Consider the following 18,419-nt stretch of genomic DNA (forward strand, 5'->3'; position numbering starts at 1 on the left):
AATCCGTTCTGGAAAAGGAGAAGGCAGGAAGGTGACTGGAAAATGTTGTTTTAAAATGAGTTGGACCCTCACAGAACTCTAGAGGAAAAATACATTTAGTAATTTTGTTTTTTGCCATCATTTCTAAAACTTTATGGTGATGACTTAGGAGCTAGTTTCTAAAGTGGGGATGCTTTTTACTTTTGGGTATTTTGAAATGGGGTCTCTGGAGTACCGAGGCACACAGAGGGAAAGTTGGGGAGCAGACGTCAGCTGCCACTTGGGGAGCACCTGGAATAGGGCCTGGGAGATTTACGTGGTGTTCATGTGTGGTTAAAGCATGGTAGGGAAGCAGTCCAGCTCTTCATTGACAACACTTTGTTTTGAGATAAATTTAAACTAGGCCATAAAGAGAGTTTCATGTCTATACAAGTGCCTTTCATGAACAATAGTTTCCATCCATTTAATAATGACCTTGGCACTTTCATAAGAAAAGCACATTTCTCAGTCTGTGCCTGGCTTTGCTGAGGAGCGGTCACACTTCCTGTCCCTTTAAGCGCTTCTCCCATCTGGGAAGCACCGGGCTCTCCGGAAGACTCGCTGGTTATTTTCAAAGCTTGGGTCTCTGCTGGTCCTGAATGGTTGTGAGTGGGGAGAAGGGGCACTGAGGGCCAGGCCTGTCTGTCCTGAGGGACAGAAATCCTGACATGCCTATGAAAGACCCCCACCTCCTCAGTGCTTACCATGAATTCCCAAGGGAAGCTGGGCATTGTTTCTATACTTTTTTCTTAGTACAAGTGACAAATGACTTGAGTTCATTTTGTGAAACAGGAATTCATGGAGAATTTAAAAAAAGAAGATTTTGAAGAAGAATTAAAATTGGAACTAGAAGAAAAAGAAACAGAGTTAGAAGAGGAAAAATAAATCTTACTTAGTTTAGAAAAATCCTATGTGTCATCAGCAGACTGGTACCTGTATTTTAGATTATCCTGGTTGTACCCTGAGTAGGTTTCGTGGCATTTGGTAAAGAGAATGAGGCTTACATGAGTAAGGAAGGGAATGGCCATGCTTTAGATAAACGGATCCCATACTTGTGGGATCTGAGGCCTGGACATTATAAAGGCTGAGGTGAAGGCTGGAGATAGGGTGGCTTTGTGTTAATTTTTGGCCTTTTCCCAGTGCTTGTGCTACAGTTCAGCAGAGGTTACTGATGAAATGGCCTGAGGTAACCTTAAGCAAGGGGTTCCTGGCTGCATCAATCTTTCCTGGCAGCAAGATTCACTTCCCAGCATTGGCAGTTCCCATCTGAATAACTACCCACAAGAGTCTCAGTGGCCTGCACCTCCCATTCCTCTACAAAGGGAGGCTGGTGTGGGACAACAGTGTCCCCCACACACCCAGGATTCATGTAGGCATGGGCATTGCAGAAATCCTGATGGTGCAGGTCTGGGAGGGCAGCAGACAGATGGTGTGGGAAATACTGAGACAATGTCAAACCCAGCCCCTACTCCCTAGTAGCATACTCTCCATGTAAGAATTTACCAAAAAAAAAAAAAAAAAAAAAAGGCCATAAAAAAGAATTGAGAATGTTTATTCAAGTAAGTTAAAAGCAATATGCTCTTAAACAATAACAACAAGATCCACTAGTGATAAAAGTGTCATAGGGCTAATAAGCTAAAATATCCTAAAAAGGAGAGCTTAAAATTCAAAGCTGGGTATTATAATAATAATCATAATACCAATAATGAGCAGGCTGCAACATAAAAAAATACTACGATGCTATTTTTTTCCACAACGCAAAGGTCATTAAGAAGGTGATCTCATTTGTTAGAACATTTGTGAGAGACAAGCATGATTATCCTCATGTTATGGGCAAGGAAATGGAGGCTCAGAAGGACTGAGCGTTTGTTCCTAGCATATTTGCTGCAGAACAGGACTCAGGACTCAAACTTCAGGGTGATTCCTTAATGTGTTACAGGAGTCCAGGACTTCACCAGCTTCCTCCACTGTGGCTTTACTCTGTATTGATCTCTAGTGTACCTTAAACCTCTTTCTGAGGATAAACATACTATATTAACTATGTCATCAAGCTAGCATGGTTGGGGGGACATATAATTTTTGGAGGGTTATAAAACAGTATTTTTGATATGATTCCATTTTTATAAAACCAAATATATACATGAAAAATGATACCTACTAATTTGTTAACTGGTTATTTCTGATATGTATAGTTACGGCTTATTTACTTTTTTAATTCCCTTGTAAATTATAGAAATGAGTATGCATTGTTTTTTGTATTAAATAAAATAAACTCCTAAATAGTAAAACAAGGAAAATGTTCTGATATTTTGAAAAAACTTTCTGATTTATCTTTGGTGAATTAAACCTGTTTTTTCATGAAATAAAACATTTTGCTATTCAGTGTTAGAAAATTCAATTTGAATATCAGTTTATATTTTATAATTTCTGTGTATATTATACATACTATTTTGTAACTTATAATTTCTTTAATCAGTTCCCTACTGTTGAACAGCTATATTTTCTAACTTACTGTTATTATAGGCTGCTTAGAATAAAAACAAATGGCTAAAATTAAAAGTACACACCCCCTTCCCATTCTGGAATATAGGCAAAAATTGTTTCTAGATTTTATTTCTAACCAAGTTATTTTTTTGACCAGATTGTTATGTTAACCAAGGAAAAGAAAGAAACTCACATATGTTAAGTACTTACAGCCATCTTTGTAAACCAACAAATCTTTATAACATTTCTTATTTTTGTATCTTAGTAGATTTTAAAATGAGAAATGAATTCAAATTCCAATAGGAGAGAAATCTCTTTTATATGGATATTCTTACTTACTATAGGGATGATCAAACACAACAATAGATGATTTTACAGAATCTTTAAATGGAATGGATGAAGAAACTTATTTTTTTGGAGGGTGAGGAGGAGATTATCTGTTTTTCACCTGCCTGGTCTCTTCTGGAAAGAGCTGTTCTATTTCTTGCTGAGTGCTTCTATAGAGCAACAGAACAGTTTCATTCTCATCAGGAAGATTCTGAGAACCAAGTGTCAAAGAATAATTATGTTTTTTATTCAGCAAATGTTTACTTTATTTCTGGTACTGGGGATTCAAAGATGAATCAATTCAAAGATGTCTCCTTTGTGACATCTTATAGAAATCCTCCAGGTTCCCACAGGTCATTTTTATTCCTCTATACAGCACTCACCACATGATTTCACAATTATTTGTTCATAGGTTGGTCCCATGCAGTAGATGGTGAGCCTCCCTAAGGAAGGCCCTAAAAAGTGCTTAATGTTTATTGAATAAATGAATGAATGAATGAGCTGGCACATGAAAAGTGATTAACACTCTGTCATACAAAAAATGGAGAGAAAGGAAAGGAAAAGGCCAGAGTAAATAGTTTATGGAGATGAAACGATGGCTCTGGGACCTGATGCTTGTCATGCCTGCCCCCATGTTCAGGAGTCTTACTGTTGCCCAGGTTGGAGTGCAGTGGCATGATCTTGGCTCGCTGCAACCTCCAGCTCCTGCGTTCAAGTGATTCTCCTGCCTCAGCTTCCTGAGTAGCTGGGATTACAGGCACACAGCACCACGCCCAGCTAATTTTTGTGATTTTAGTAGAGACGGGGTTTTGCTGTGTTGGCCAGGCTAGTCTTGAACTCCTAGCCTCAAGTTATCTGTCCACCTCAGCCTCCCAAAGTGCTGGGATTACAGGCATGAGCCACCAGGCCTGGCCAGCAACTATCCTTTGATACGTGTCCTCCCTTTCTTCCACAATAATAGAAACCCAGGTTTTTGTTTTAGCACAGAGATGCCCACAGTAAAGCTATGGTGGACTGCTGGTTCCATTAGTCCTGGACCATTAGTTCTGTCTAATGGATATTAGTGAATGTGGTGAGTGCAGCTTACAGGAGATGTCCTTAAAGGGACTCTTTAAGTGTGTGCTTTTGTTGTTCCTTTTCTTCTTCCTGTTGGTAGGAGTACAGATGTGATAGCTGAACTCCAGCAGCCATTGCGGGCCATGAGGTAAACTTGAGAATGGAAGCCGCTTGCAGGGAAACAGCAAGATAGGAGAACCCTGGTTCCCTGAGAGTGTGGCACCCCATTTCAGCTCTGGACTAACCAATCTCTATACTTTTTTGAAAGTGAAAGAGAAATAAACTAATTTGTTTAAATTATACTTGTTTTAGATTATTTCATTACAGCAGAACACAATTTTACTTAATACAGCAACTGTGAGTTGAGGGGAATATTTTGGTGATTTCCTTCCAATAGGCAGACCACAGGTCTGTCTTTGAGAAGAGTGCCTAGGCTTAGCATGTGTATACCCTGAACCCAGCACTTCCCCTGGGAGCTTGACTTATAGCACAGTGTCAACTGGAAGCTTGAGCCCCAACCAGAAGTGTGTGGCTCAGATTACGGTGAGGTCTTTAGTCAGGGAGGAACATAGCATAGGGGAGAGAGCATGGGCTTGAGGTCAGAAAGAGTTGGGTTAAAACACTGCAACTGCCAACAATTTGTGTAATTTGAACTTTGGTTTCTGTGGTTGTGAGGATTAATCAGATATCAGATACTGAGAATATATCAGTAACTGACACACAATAGGCACTGAAGATATAGCTATTATCATTAAAATATATTAGGTACTAATAGGGCCTTATGTATACATGTACCAAGGCTCATAAAAGTCTTGCTTTCTTGATTAATAGCAAGTCATTTATTAATGCTATCTAAATGAATCCGCAAAGATAGAAATCTAGGAGCTAAAAACAAAACCTCCTGGTATAAAAACTTCTTTCAACATACAAGATATTTTTGCTCAACAGTAACTGTAAAGTGATGGCTTCTCTCTTTTATAAGCAACCCAAAATAAATATCTATCATTGAATGAGACTTTAAGTGACTATATTGGGTCAGGATTCTTAATCTAAGAAAACAGAATTATGAAGGCTAATTTTAGCAGAAAGGAATTTGTCATGGGGTATTAGTAGCTTTTGGAAATTCCAGGAAGACCAGAGAACCAAGGTTGGACGGTATCCAGCCAGGAGCAATGCAGCTCAAAGAGGCTCCAACCATATCAGGTAATGGGGCTTCCAGAAACCCGATTAGAGCCTCTGCTCATCACTTGGCACCTATGAGTTGAGAACTGGGGACAAGAATCTCAGCCGCAGCTACTGCAGAAGAACAGAGCCTTAGCAGTCACACTCACCTGTCTGCCTTGTGTCACCATCCCCCACATGGCTCATTTAGGTCCTTAAAGTCTTATGTGATTCTTCGTAGAATTTAGGTCATTCGAAGCACTCAGGGGAAAGTAAAATGTAGCTTCGAAGCTTTCCAGGCTATAGGACAAGAGAGGTCTTAGCTCGGGTTCCCCTAGAATGCAGAGCCTGAGACAAGGGTTTGAATATGGATAGTTTATTTGGGGAAGTCATCCCAAAGTTGACTTTGGGCATTAGGAAGAACTTTAGGCCAGACATGATGGCATTACTGTAGCTTAAATTTGGCAAGTTTAAGTTTTCCTACCATCAATGGCAATAAAGCCTCAAGAACTATATACAGTTTTGTATGGAAATGAATTCAACTGAGTTGTGAGGATTAACTGTAAAAACCAGACCTGCCACATGTTGGAGATGGGGAGAGCAGTTAGGGGACTATTGTAATAGTCCTACAAGAGAATATAGAGCCTGAGATAGAACAGGGACTGTGAGAAGCAAAAGAATGAGACACATAGGATCTAACTGAAGAACCTTAATGATGAACCACATCTGGAGGAGGAGGAGGATAGTTTGAGATAGTACCGCACGTCTGGCCTTGGTGCTTGGGAGATTGGCAGTGTCTTCCACTGAGATCAGGAATACTGGAGAAGGGAGAGATATGGGAAGGGTGATGAGTTCATTTTGCATATGCTGAGCTAGGGGTGCCTGTGTATAGTAGGTCATCAGGAATGTGGGTCTGGAGTCAGGAGAGGGGGCATGGCTGGAGATATAGATTTAAGAATCTTAAGCATTTAGGAGGAGGATGAAGGAAAAGGAACTGGCAAAGTACACTGAGAATCTCACTACCTGCCCCCCCCCATTCTTGCTAGACCAGACCAGTTTGTCATTTGCAGGTTCCTTGCAAGAGGTCTTAGGCATACAACCTGCTGCTTCTCCTCCTGGGTGCTGGCTTTGCCAATTCTGACTCCCTTGAGGTTCTGTCTCTCAGAGGGATGTGGTGTCTGCAGCTCCTTCTAATTCCTCTAGGTCCCTGAAGACAAGCAACCAGCCCCTCTTATTTACTGTTGGTTTATTTTTGAAATAAATTTTACTTCTAATCACTACTGCCTAATATAATGGGAATAATAAAACTAACAGACCCATAAGATTTAGAGAATCTTGAAACATTTGGCCTTGCGCGATGGCTCACAGCTGTAATCCCAGCACTTTGGGAGGCCGAGGTGGGCGGATCATGAGGTCAGGAGATCGAGACCACGGTGAAACCCCGTCTCTACTAAAAATACAAAAATTAGCTGGGCGTGGTGGCGGGCGCGTGTAGTCCCAGCTACTCGGGAGGCTGAGGCAGGAGAGTGGCGTGAACCCGGGAGGAGGAGCTTGTAGTGAGCCGAGATCGCGCCACTGCACTCCAGCCTGGACGACAGAGCGAGACTCCGTCTCAAAAAAAAAAAGAAAAAAAAAAAAAAAGAAAAAGAATCTTGAAACATCTATATAGTTTTGATTCCCACTCTGTTCCTGACTCCTTTCCTGAGATAGTGGCTAGAATTTGCCTTGAATCCCTGCTTTCATTCCTGAGGTAGACAGTGTTAATCCTTCTCTCTTCTTCTAAGTCCCTCTTCTCAGGGGAAGGACAGAACTCTATAATAACCCACTTTATGGTTATACATCTATTAGACAAAAAGATATGTGTCTCTTATTCCTATATGGGTAATTTGTAGGCTCAAGAAACTCCAAACCCAGTTCCATATACATTCTCTTGATTTCTGCTCAGTGTAGGAACAGGACTGACTCTGAGTGGTGTCACCAAAGCCATGGATCAAGGGGGCATCAAGACAGAGTTAGTTGTCAACTGCTGTATGGAGGTTGATTAAGGTGAGCACAGAGAAGAGGTTGTTAAAATTGGCAGCCATATAGTGACTGGTAATCCCTGAGGAAGTGGCTTCAGAAGAGTGATGGAATTTGGTATGCTCATCCAGCTTACATTTAGGCAAGTTAATACCTTCAAGAATAACTGAAACCATTGATAAGTTATCCGTTCCCAAGATCATGTTGACAGTGAACCTCTAAGTAAGAAAATATCTCATTTTCTGTGGACAATACAAGCATCATATGTATGTGTGTATGTTGTGTGTGTAAGGATAAGGACAGATCCAAATTGGATCACCATTCTGTAATCACAAGGAACAAAAGGGAATCCATGGGAACTCAGGAAGTATTTACATACTGTCTAAAGCAGAAAAATGTGTGCATTGAAATGGTAATACGGCTTCTGCTGGCATATCTGGAAGCAAAGTGCTTTTCCTCCTCATGCAGGTGGCTGTTATATGTGATGAAGCCTCTCTTTACCATCATAACTTTAACTTTGAAAGGATATAACTACTGTGCAAGTTGTCTGCTGAAGGAATCACAATATATACCAATTTCACTGAAATCCACTTCCAAATCTCTTCTGACAAGTGGCCATTGGTGTTTTATGTGCCTCACTGGAAGAACATTGCAAGCTTTTAATTAATTATTTATTTATAGCTTTTTATTATAGATTCAGGGGGTACATGTGCAGGTTTGTTACATGAGTATATTGTGTAATGGTGGAGTTTGGGCTTCAAGTGAACCCATCACCCAAATAGTGAACATAGTACCCAGGAGGTCGTTTTTCAACTTTTCCCCCTTCTCCTTTCCTCCCTTCTTTTGGAGTCCCCTGTGTCTATTGCTTCCATCTGTTCCAGTGTTTAGCTCTCACTTTTTTCTGCTTCTGCGTTATTTCATTTAGGATAATGGCCTCTAGCTGCATCCATGTAGCTGCAAAGGACATGATTTTGTTCTTTTTTAATGGCTGTGTAGTATTCCATGGTGCATACGTACTACATTTTCTTTATCCGGTCCACCACTCATGGACAATTAGATTGATTCCATGACTTTGCTATTGTGAATAGTGCTGCAATAAACATATGAGTCATGCTTTTCTTTTTAAAGAAAAATTATGATTTGTTCAAATCTTATTTAAATTTTCAACAGAAAAAACTGAAATCCCATTTAATAAATAGTTTAAAAGCAATGGAAATTTACTGGGCTAATTCATGAGAAATTTCAAGCAATTCAATGTAGAATAATCTTAACATCAAAGGCAAGAAGATATAGCGGGAGGCGGGGAGAACCTGAATTGGAGAGACAGGCAACCTTCATTTTCAGGGGCACCACTCCCTGGTACACATCATATTGTGTGCCTGCTCTTGTGTCTCTGAAAGCTCTGTTTCTTTCTTTCCATAGATGGTTTTCTCTTCATTATTCCAAGGGAAATCTTCTAAACATGAAATCTTTCTAAACTCCCTTCCTTTCTGCCTGCTGCCTTCCATTTAGGCTCTTTCCTCTGGAAAAATAAGATGCCAAGAGGAAGCAAACAGGTAGAACTGGCTTAGAAGAAGGCCCAATAAAACCTGAAGGAGCTGGACATGGGCCTTAAGGAGAAGTCAGAGGAGGAAATATTTAAGGTAAAGAGAGAAGCCTCAGGAGGCATTTATTACTTTCTTTCCATAAGTTGTAAACAGCTATTCATGGGATTTCACAATGCTCTGAAGCCCTAACCCAGAGCAAGCTGAGCACGACACCTCTGTCCTCTATCAGGGTCTATGTCCCTGATAAACATCAAACTATGTCCTCTATCAGCATAGTTTGATGTTTGTTCATACTATAAGATTCTCTGCATCTAGGGTGATGCAGAGTATCACCCTAGTATGTATGGGTCTGAGTATTTGACACCTCAAATATAAGCTCATAAATAGTATGCAAAAGAAAAACTTATAAGATGAAAAATGGACCTTTTCCAAAGAAGAGGTTTCTTCTTTTTTCCTTGCTTGTGTCACTCTTTCCTTTCTTCCCTACCCCCTCCTTTTTTTTTGTAACCAGGTTTTTATTGCACACACTAGATACCAGGCACTCTCCTAGGTACTGAGAGTGTAAAGATGGTTGTGTTTGAGGCCCGCAGCTACCCCACGGCATGATGGTACCAGCACAGAGATAAGTACACATTGCTGTAGCCACTCAGGTCATCTAGTTCAGAACTCAATTGGCGCAAGGCAAGACTTGAGGTGAGATCTGAGTTGTGAGTAGTTGCAAGGGTAATGAAGAGTAGGAGGAAGAAGTGCATGAGGGGAATAAGGGATGAGAAGGAGGCTGGGAAAGTTCCTAAGTTCTTGGCTTGCTCATCTGGGTAGGTGGTAGATATAACAGAAGAAATAGTTTCAGGAAAAAAGATAATCAATTTGGTATTAGATATATTGAGTTTAAGGTATAGTAAGACATTTTAGTGGCTGTAAAGTTGGCTATTGTATATTCTAGTCTGAAGCACAAGGGGATGTGTCTAAATGTGTGTTTCTGGATATATATTATCATACTTATTAATTATGATGGAATAATAATAAATAGTAATATGGCAGAATAAACCTCTCTGTCTTCCTTACCTTCTTTGTCCCTTCTGACCTTCACCCTAGCTGCAGAGAATCTTATAGTATGAACAAACATCAAACTATGCTGAGAGAGGCAGTCATTATTAGCTAGAGAGAGGTTTGTGGGACCTGCTTCTATGGAGGGTGCTAGAAAGGTGCCTACCAAGGAGAGAGCTGGCAACAGTCCATGCCACATAGGGTGATGCTGGCAGGGTGGAGCTGGGACCCTGGTAGAGGACAGAGGTGTAGAAAGGAAAGAAAACTTCAAACTCGGCAAAGAAGAACATCGTATGATCCCACCCAAGGCAGACTCTGTCTGGACTAGCAGGAAAGCTGAGGAGGAAAGAGTGGCTATGCACCATCTTCTAGTCTCAGTGATCTACTAGTAGTGAGGTTGTATTATTTCTGGTAATGAGCTATACATGTTTAGCTTTCCAGATGTTCTGGAGCTCATTGCAAGATAATAATAATAGATAACAGTTACTGGGCTAATTATTAGTGCATTTCCAAGCATTATGCTAATTGTTTACATGCATCACCACACTTGATCCTCACAATAACCTTCTGACATAGGTATTATCACTCCCATTTTACAGATGGGGAAGCTGAGACTTAAGAGGGTAAAAGAGTAAAAACAGCTAGTAAGTGATGCAACAAGGAATTCAAACTCAGCCTCCACATCTTTAACCATTGCACTCTGCTGAAGGTCGCAGGATAAAGGTTGGCTATGGTGGCTCAGGGAGCCTGCAGAGGCAACAGAGCAGAAGTGTGAAGAAGGGGGTTAAGAAACAATGGCCTTCAAAAGTGAGTGGGAAAAGAAGAGCCCCCACAGGAGATGGAGAAGGAAAAGAAAATCAGAAAGGATAGGTGTCACGGCAGCCAAGGAAATGAGGTTTTGCCAGGAAGGGAATACTTGGCAGCCAATACTGCAGAGGTCAAGTAGGATGAGCACAGAAACCTGCCCATGGAATGTGGCAGAATGATAGCCATTGGCCTTGGCAGTCTTAGCCAAAGCCAGATTGGGGTTGGTTAAGGAGAGAATGGGAAGGAAGCAGATAGAAGCACAAAGAGCTGACCACTCCATGTGAAAGTTTGGCTGTGAAGAGGAGGAAGGAATGGGGCTGGAGGAGAATGCCAAGTCAAGAGTCCTTGTCACCTTAGTATGAAGAGGCTTGTGATTGTTTACATGTCGATTGAGTAAAGGAGAGATTGATGGCACAGGATAGAAAGAGGGTGATTGTTGGAGGGACAGAGAGACAGAGATAAAGACAGAGAGAGAGAGAGAGAGAGAGAGACAGACAGACAGACAGAGAAGCTTCAGAGCCCAGGAGAGGAAGAGCTGTGGCTAAAGGCAGAGCCTCCCATTGCTGAGACAGACAGAGGCAGGTAAGGTTGCAGATGGCCCAACAGGAATGTGAGGCTTCATGCCTGGTGCTCTGTAAAGAAGGAGGCAAAGCTATCTGTTGAGAGTGAGGGTGAAGGAGGTGGGATTGGGGTGGGTTGAGGACAAAGTGAAAATTTGCTGGCTAAGGTTGAAGGTTATGGATTTTAGTAGCAGCTCAAGCGCGGGACTCCTCCTATCATTAGACACTTAGTCCAAATTTTTACTATCACAAACAAAACAGAGAAGGAATGATTGGCTAAAAATGAACCTGAATTTTTAAAGTAAAACAAAATCATAATGATTCTCAAGAAGAGACCCAGGGAGGGCAGCTTCAGAGTTAGTAATATTTGAAGAAAAATATTGGTAACTTGTGTCAATATTTTTCAATCAAATTTTTGTATCAACTACATTCTTTCATTTTGACAAATTTACTTTTGGTCAAATTGCTTTCTACCAAATTAACCTTTGATTAAGTTCCTTGCAGTTGGGTTTTACAGGACAGATGCAAAGTTTGGACAAATAAATAAGAGAGCTTATTGGCTCATCATATATATCTTCCTGAAATTTAATCTTTTAAGCCACAGTACTTACTTTTTGGTGTGAGGTAGAAGTATTTTGACAGTTGAAAAAGTGAAAACTTTAGGTAACTGTTTAGGTAGCTATTTCTTATTTAGAGTCAGAAGTGCCAGTTTACCCATCCAGATAGCTCAGAGACATCAGCATCACAAAATTGTGAATTGTTCAGTGGGTCTGATTTCTAGAAATTTCCCAGAGCTCCCAAACTCAGTGTGAGAAATACCATTGTAAGTAAATTATCTATATTCTAAAATTTGAACAGCACATAATTCCACCAGCAAATAAAAAGAGAGAAAAACATAATCACAAATGATACTAAAATATCAAATTTTAGTAAACTTTAGGGACTTCTAAAATAGCAATTTTTTTTTTTGAGTCTCCTTCTGTCACCCAGGCTGGAGTGCAGTAGCGCCATCTCAGCTCATTGCAACCTCCTCCTCCCGGGTTCAAGCAATTCTCCCGCCCAGCCTCCTGAGTAGCTGGGATTACAGGTGCCTGCCACCACACCCAGCTAATTTTTGTATTTTTAGTAGAGATGGGGTTTCACCATGTTGGCCAGACTGGTCTTCAACTCCTGACCTGAAGTGATCCGCTCACCTTGGCCTCCCAAAGTGCTGGGATTACAGGCGTGAGCCACTGTGCCCGGCCAATAGCTATTGTTTAAATGATTTCTTTTTTTTTGAAATTCAGTCCATAAGAATGGTGGCTAAGTTAGTGCAGGAACAAGCTTATAAAATTTTCTATTTCCTGGAATTTGTTATATAAGCCCAATTAGCTTATACTTTATTTCTTTTCATACCCCCTACCCTGCCCCAAACTAGCAGAAAAATCATAGGAAACAGAAATCAAATACAAGTACATAGCCCATGTATCCATGGGAAAGAGTTAAGCCCCTAGTTCATAGTGCTTCCTAGGATGATGTATAAAGCCCACATAAAGTCCAGAACCTCCTGGATGGTGGTAGAGGCATCTCAGGCGGTAGCCCACCAAGGAGGAAGCAGTAGCTCTTGCTGCCAGCATCCACTCTAGTTTAGACTGAGGGCCCCTCTTCTGAGTTATCCAGTCTTTGATTTTGACTAAGTCTAAACAATTTTAAAAAATCATCCTTTGCTTGTCTTCTACCTCTTACCCAGCTACTTGAGTTATCTGTTAATCTAGTTTTCTCTAAATCAGAATCATCTGCCCTTTGCTGGAGGGATCCAGACATCACTTTTGTTTACCTACTCGCAATGTTGCATATACATGAAAGACTTCAGCAGAATTACTCAAATATGCCGCACAGAGGGGTGGGCTTAGTGGGAAGCAAGAGTGGGAACAAAGGGACTCTAGAAGGATGGGGGCCCACGGAGGCTTCTAGGAGCCCAGGCAAGGCTCATTCTCTGTTCTTCCCCCATCCCCTGCAGTCTTTCTGCTTCACACATTTGTATCCTTCAAAGAGCCTCCTTTGGCTTAAAATGGAAGCAGGATGTGCACTTTCCACTACTACTTAAGATTTGTTTAAAGGTTTTATTTTGGAAATTTCCTCTCCATGTCTCTATATTCTTTTATTTAAAGAATCTGTTCTAAACATTCAGAGAGTTTTATTTTTAAATCAAAGAGTGTGTGGCAATCAAAGCCTTTGTGCTCATATTTAATACCAGCAGGGTTCAAATAAATTTCCTTAACAGCAGTTTTTATTTAAACTTATTACTCTGACCTGATTATCTTCTGCTTTGCATCTTGGCAATTTCTGCCTTAAGTCCTAGCTAGAAACCTCTATTTGAAGGCAATAATTTTCTTTATAAATTTTCCATAATATTTCATTTATCATAGTTTGTTGCCATAAACACCCCTGTCCTGGCCCTTATATTTACTATTCTTTGAGCATCTGGGCCAGCAAAATAGCAATTGTGTTGTTAATAAGAGTGGCGTGAGATTAAATGTAGTGGACACTGTGGGCCTCAGGGCTTTTTAGTGATGATGCTAACTATTTCTTAGCAAGTGGCACCCAGCTCAACATTGTGCATCGTGACTGCAAGGAAGCATTTGAATTATGTTTCCCCTGGGCAAGGGTGAAAAGTCAAAGTGAGATTGATATTGGATTCTCTACCTTTATTTTTTTCCCCATTGAGTGTGAATCAGCCATCGATTTCAAGTGAGCATTTTTCTTACAAAAAATTCTGCAAGGCAATTCCATCACTTGAGGTCTTCAAAACTGTCCTTCTCTCATTACCAAACAAATTATTTGACAAATAGTATAGGGCAAACCCAGCATTCAACAACTACCCCAAAATATTGCACGTCACGAATTAAACTAGCTGTTGAGATAGATACAAACAGCATAAGGTTCTTGTTCACAAGGAGCTAACTGTTTTTTGGAGATGGCAAATATGTTTTAAGTGCTGTAGTCATATTAACTCTGCTAAGGGTTCCCCACAGTCTTCACAATGGTGGTGGTATTTTAGTAGGTTAGGGATGACAGCATGACTAGGAGTTTGGTTATCAATGGGAAAAATTGTGTTTGAATCTTGGTAAGATCTGTTCATTCAATTAATAAGAAGCCTTGTAATATTCCAGGTTAATTGCTTAAAATGGATAGAGTCAGATTGCAGGGTATATAGACACTTATTAGATTATCTTCCCTAATATATCCTAATATAATCTATATTGCATCCCCATTCTCTGGTTACTGATCTCCTCTCTGCAACCACATGGGCCTCATGGCAGCCATATTTTGCACAGAACCCTGGAGCTCTGGATGCTCTTGACTGGACCAGAGCTGGCTGTGATCAAGCTCGGGTCAAGAGACTTTTCCCTGGTTCTGGCCATATAGATTGGTTTATGAGTAAACACCTGACCCAAGTTCCCCAGTCAGAGTCTCACCCAGATAATTAGGTCTGGGGGAGGGAAAGAAACAGTGTGAGTCAGAGCAAGTGAGAGATGTGCTATAGATAAAAATGGACTTAAAGGGATCACTGATGGAAGCTGTAAGCTTCCGGGAGAAATCACAGAAAAGAATCCTTGTGACCTTGGATCAGACAAAGATTTCTTTGATTGGACACAATACGTAGGAAACATAAGAGAAAAAATGGATAAATTTAGACTTCACAAAAATTAAAAACTGCTTTTTGAAATGTACTGTTAAGAAAATAAAAAAGACAAGCCACAGTCTGGGAGAAGATATTTGCAAAACACATATTTGATAAGTGACTTATATCTAGAACATGTGAACACTCTTACAACTCAAGAAGAAAACAAAGAACCCTCCAAAAACTGACCAAGGAATTAAACTCCTTACCAAACAAGAGATATGGATGGCAAAGAAACACATGAGAAGATTCTAAACATTATTTATTAAGACAATACAATGAGATACCACTAGAATGCCTATTAGAATGACTAGAATTAAAAAGACTGACCATACCGACTGTTTGAGAGGGTGTGAAGCAGTATATATTACTAATGAAACACAAAATGGTACAGCCACTTTGGAAAACAAAGCCACTTTGAGTTTCTTATAAAGTTAAACACACACTTAAAATGTGACCCAGCAATCCCATGTCTAAGTATTTACCCAAGAGAAATGAAAACATAAACATATGTCCACACAAAGACCTGTACCTAAACGCCCATAGCAGCTTAATTCACAGTAGCCCCAAACTGGAAACAATCCAAATGTCCATCAACAATGGATAAACCAATTGTGGTGTATTTACACAATGTAACATTACTGAGTAACAAAAAGGAACTAACCACCGGTACTTATAACAGGAAAATGGATATATCTCTAAAACATTATGTCGATTCAGAAAAGTCATACTACATGCTGTTATGATTTTATTTATATGAAATTCTAGAAAAGTCAAACTGCTACTAATAGAAAACAGATTCCAGAGCTGAAAGTTGGGGAAAGAGATTAACTGATAACAGCACAAAGGATTTTTGGGATGATAGAAATCTTACATTTTAATTGTGGTGGTGGTGGTTGCATGACTGTATACGTTTGCCAAAACTCATGGATTATACACTTGACAAAGAGTCCATTTTATTGCATATAAATGACATTCCATTAAAACTGACCAAAAAATGAGTGTGTGCTGGGGGGGGTGCAGGAGCCTCAGAACATAAACCTTGGGGGCTGGTAGGACTCTGTCTTCTGCCATATGAATAGCAAAGTAGAAAAGTCTGGCCTGCAAAGAGTAGAAGATGAAGTGGATGTACAGAAAAAGCCAAAGTAGAATGTGGAGAGAGATTTCCAAAGCTACTGGAATCCTTGGTTCCAGTACATACCTGTGGTCCAGCTGTATTCCTGCCCTGAGTTCCATGAATCCCTCATAATAGAGTCTCCCTTTTTGGCCTAAGCTGTCTCAGTGGATTTCTGTCACTTGAAATCAAAGGAGTTCCAATTAATAAGGAAATGAGCACCTCTGCAGAGCATTTCCCATGGGTGCAGTCTTCAGCAGCAGAGAATTTCTTGGTACTTTCCATGAGGAACATGTGTTCTGGAAACTATTCTTGTTTGGAATTCCTGAGAATAGTAGAAAGGACATTGTGTTGGGGTTTGGACCCTGAATTCTAGGCCTGTCTCCATGACACATGAGCTATATGCAGTCTTGGGCAAAACTCCTTGTCTCACTGGACTTCCACTTTCTCATATGTAAAAGGGAGAATGAAGCTAGACACACAGCTTGTGAACTTTTCATTCAAATTAGATAAATAACCCAATATATAAAACAGGTCCAAGCGGAGCTGCTCTGGCTGATGTGGAGAGAAGCCTCAGCCTACCTACTTGGAGGCCAGGAGTGCAGCAGAAATAGTTGATACGAATGGTTTGTTGTGTTTGAAGATTAAAGAGTGAGAGGCCATCTGCATTGGTTGGAATATAAATATAGAGACTAACAATGTAAGCATACCTTTAAGATGATGGCAGAGGAAGCCTGACCTAAAAATAAATGTTTGGAGCTGAAGTATAAGCTGGAGGACTGAGCGTACCCAGAGCAAACCCATCTGTTATCCTTCGTCCTAGAGCTCCGTGTCTTTTCTGCATAGCACTTAGTGTTCAACTCCTAATAGAGGCATTAGCTCCATGAAGGCAGAAACCAGATCTGTCTTGTTGACCAATTCTTTCATGCTTTCAGATTCGCCCAGTTCACCCCAAAGTTCATGACAGCATCATGTCATCAACAGTTCACTTAAGGAGCCAGGACTCTTGTACCTATAGGAAGCCCCTTCCTCTCAGGAGCACCAAACAGTTGCTGTCAACTTCTCCTCCTCTTCCCAGCAGTCACCAGTCTAAGATATGGGATGAGGAGGGAGAAACAACCATGCTGTCTGGAGAGCCATCAGGGGCTTTCTATTTTAATTAATTAATTAATTACCATGGTCTGTCCCTCACCAGCTTCATGTGAAAATGGAGCTGCTGGGTGGATTGAAAATCTATTAAAACCCGACTGTGGCAGAGATGGCTCACCGTCCACTAAAAGTTTGCGCTCCTCCTTCCGTGATGTGCCTGCGAAGCAGCTGCCCAGCCAAGGATTACATTCCCTAGCACCCCTTGCTTTTCTGTGTGATTCTGTAACAAATCCTTACAGATGAAATGTGAACAAGGCGATGTGTGTCACCTACAGATCGTGTTTGTCATTTGCCCTCAGATCCTTTTCCTTGCCCATCACCTGCTCTGCTCATTCTGTAGGGAATCTGTCCCTGCCAACCACAATTTTCCAGGCTTCCTTCCCTAGCTTTGGCTAGGTTTGGCCAGTGGGCGGGTTGGCCGGAGACTGGAGGAAGGGAGGAAGGGAGAAGCTAGGATATTTTAGCTTTGATCTCTTTGCTTCTGGTGACATCTTTGTGGTCTCAGCTCTTAAGCAACAGCCCCTTCTTTCATTGTCTTAGTTGCCCAGCAGCCCTCTCTGGTTCAGAGGAGTAAGTGATGAGTGAGCTATGAGTGGGAGCAGCTTTCTGTTGAATCTCTGGATTGCTTCACCTCCTCTATTTGGCTTTTTGGTTCTTGCTATTATCCATATGAAATTGCCTCTAATGGATTATGTGGCTGGGCTTTGTTTTCCTGATAAGACCCTGACCAATATATAGGCCAACATGGTAAAGAAGCAGATGTGCTCCCTCTAGTCTCCCTTCCTGTCTCCTGGCTGGGGCCGTAGGTATGGTGGAACATGGCAGAAGAAGGCAAAGGGCCACCAGCAGGCTAGAAACACCACCGACATCAAACTATTATAGGAATAAAAAATAAAATTCTGTGTTGCTAAGCCGCTGAAATGTTGTGGTTTATTTACTATAGCAGCTAGCCTTATCCTAATGTAGTGACCAAAATGGGAACGGGGACCTCAGGTGCCTTTCCGCTTGGCCTCCTGCCTGTGCCCTCACATGGCCTCTGGGACACTGGTTGTGCAAGAATTTAAAATTAGAGTGAGTAGTATCTATGGTCCCTTCCAAGCCCTATGAATCTGGGACTATGTTCACTTTAAGAGGGTCCTGAATAAGTTGATAAGTTGAGAAATATAAAAATAGGGATGACTAAATGAAAATATTCTTCATTTCAAAGCTATTTGACTTCTGAAATCATTAATTCATTCACTTATTACCTAACATCAATTTTTTGAAACATTTATGCCTTTGCTACACATTGAGTTACCAGTAATAGATTTTAGTAAGGCAGGCTCAGGGAAAGGGCTGGACAGTAATTGGGCTATGGGTGAGAGAGAATTCAAATAAAAAGTGTAAATAGAAATCACAGACCTTCCAGGTACTGACCCTCTGGGGCTTTTGATGCTACCTTGGTCAAGTTGATTGTTTCGGGCTTA

This window comes from Gorilla gorilla, chromosome 15 (assembly GCF_029281585.2).
Source record: "Gorilla gorilla gorilla isolate KB3781 chromosome 15, NHGRI_mGorGor1-v2.1_pri, whole genome shotgun sequence".
Classification (NCBI taxonomy): domain Eukaryota; kingdom Metazoa; phylum Chordata; class Mammalia; order Primates; family Hominidae; genus Gorilla; species Gorilla gorilla.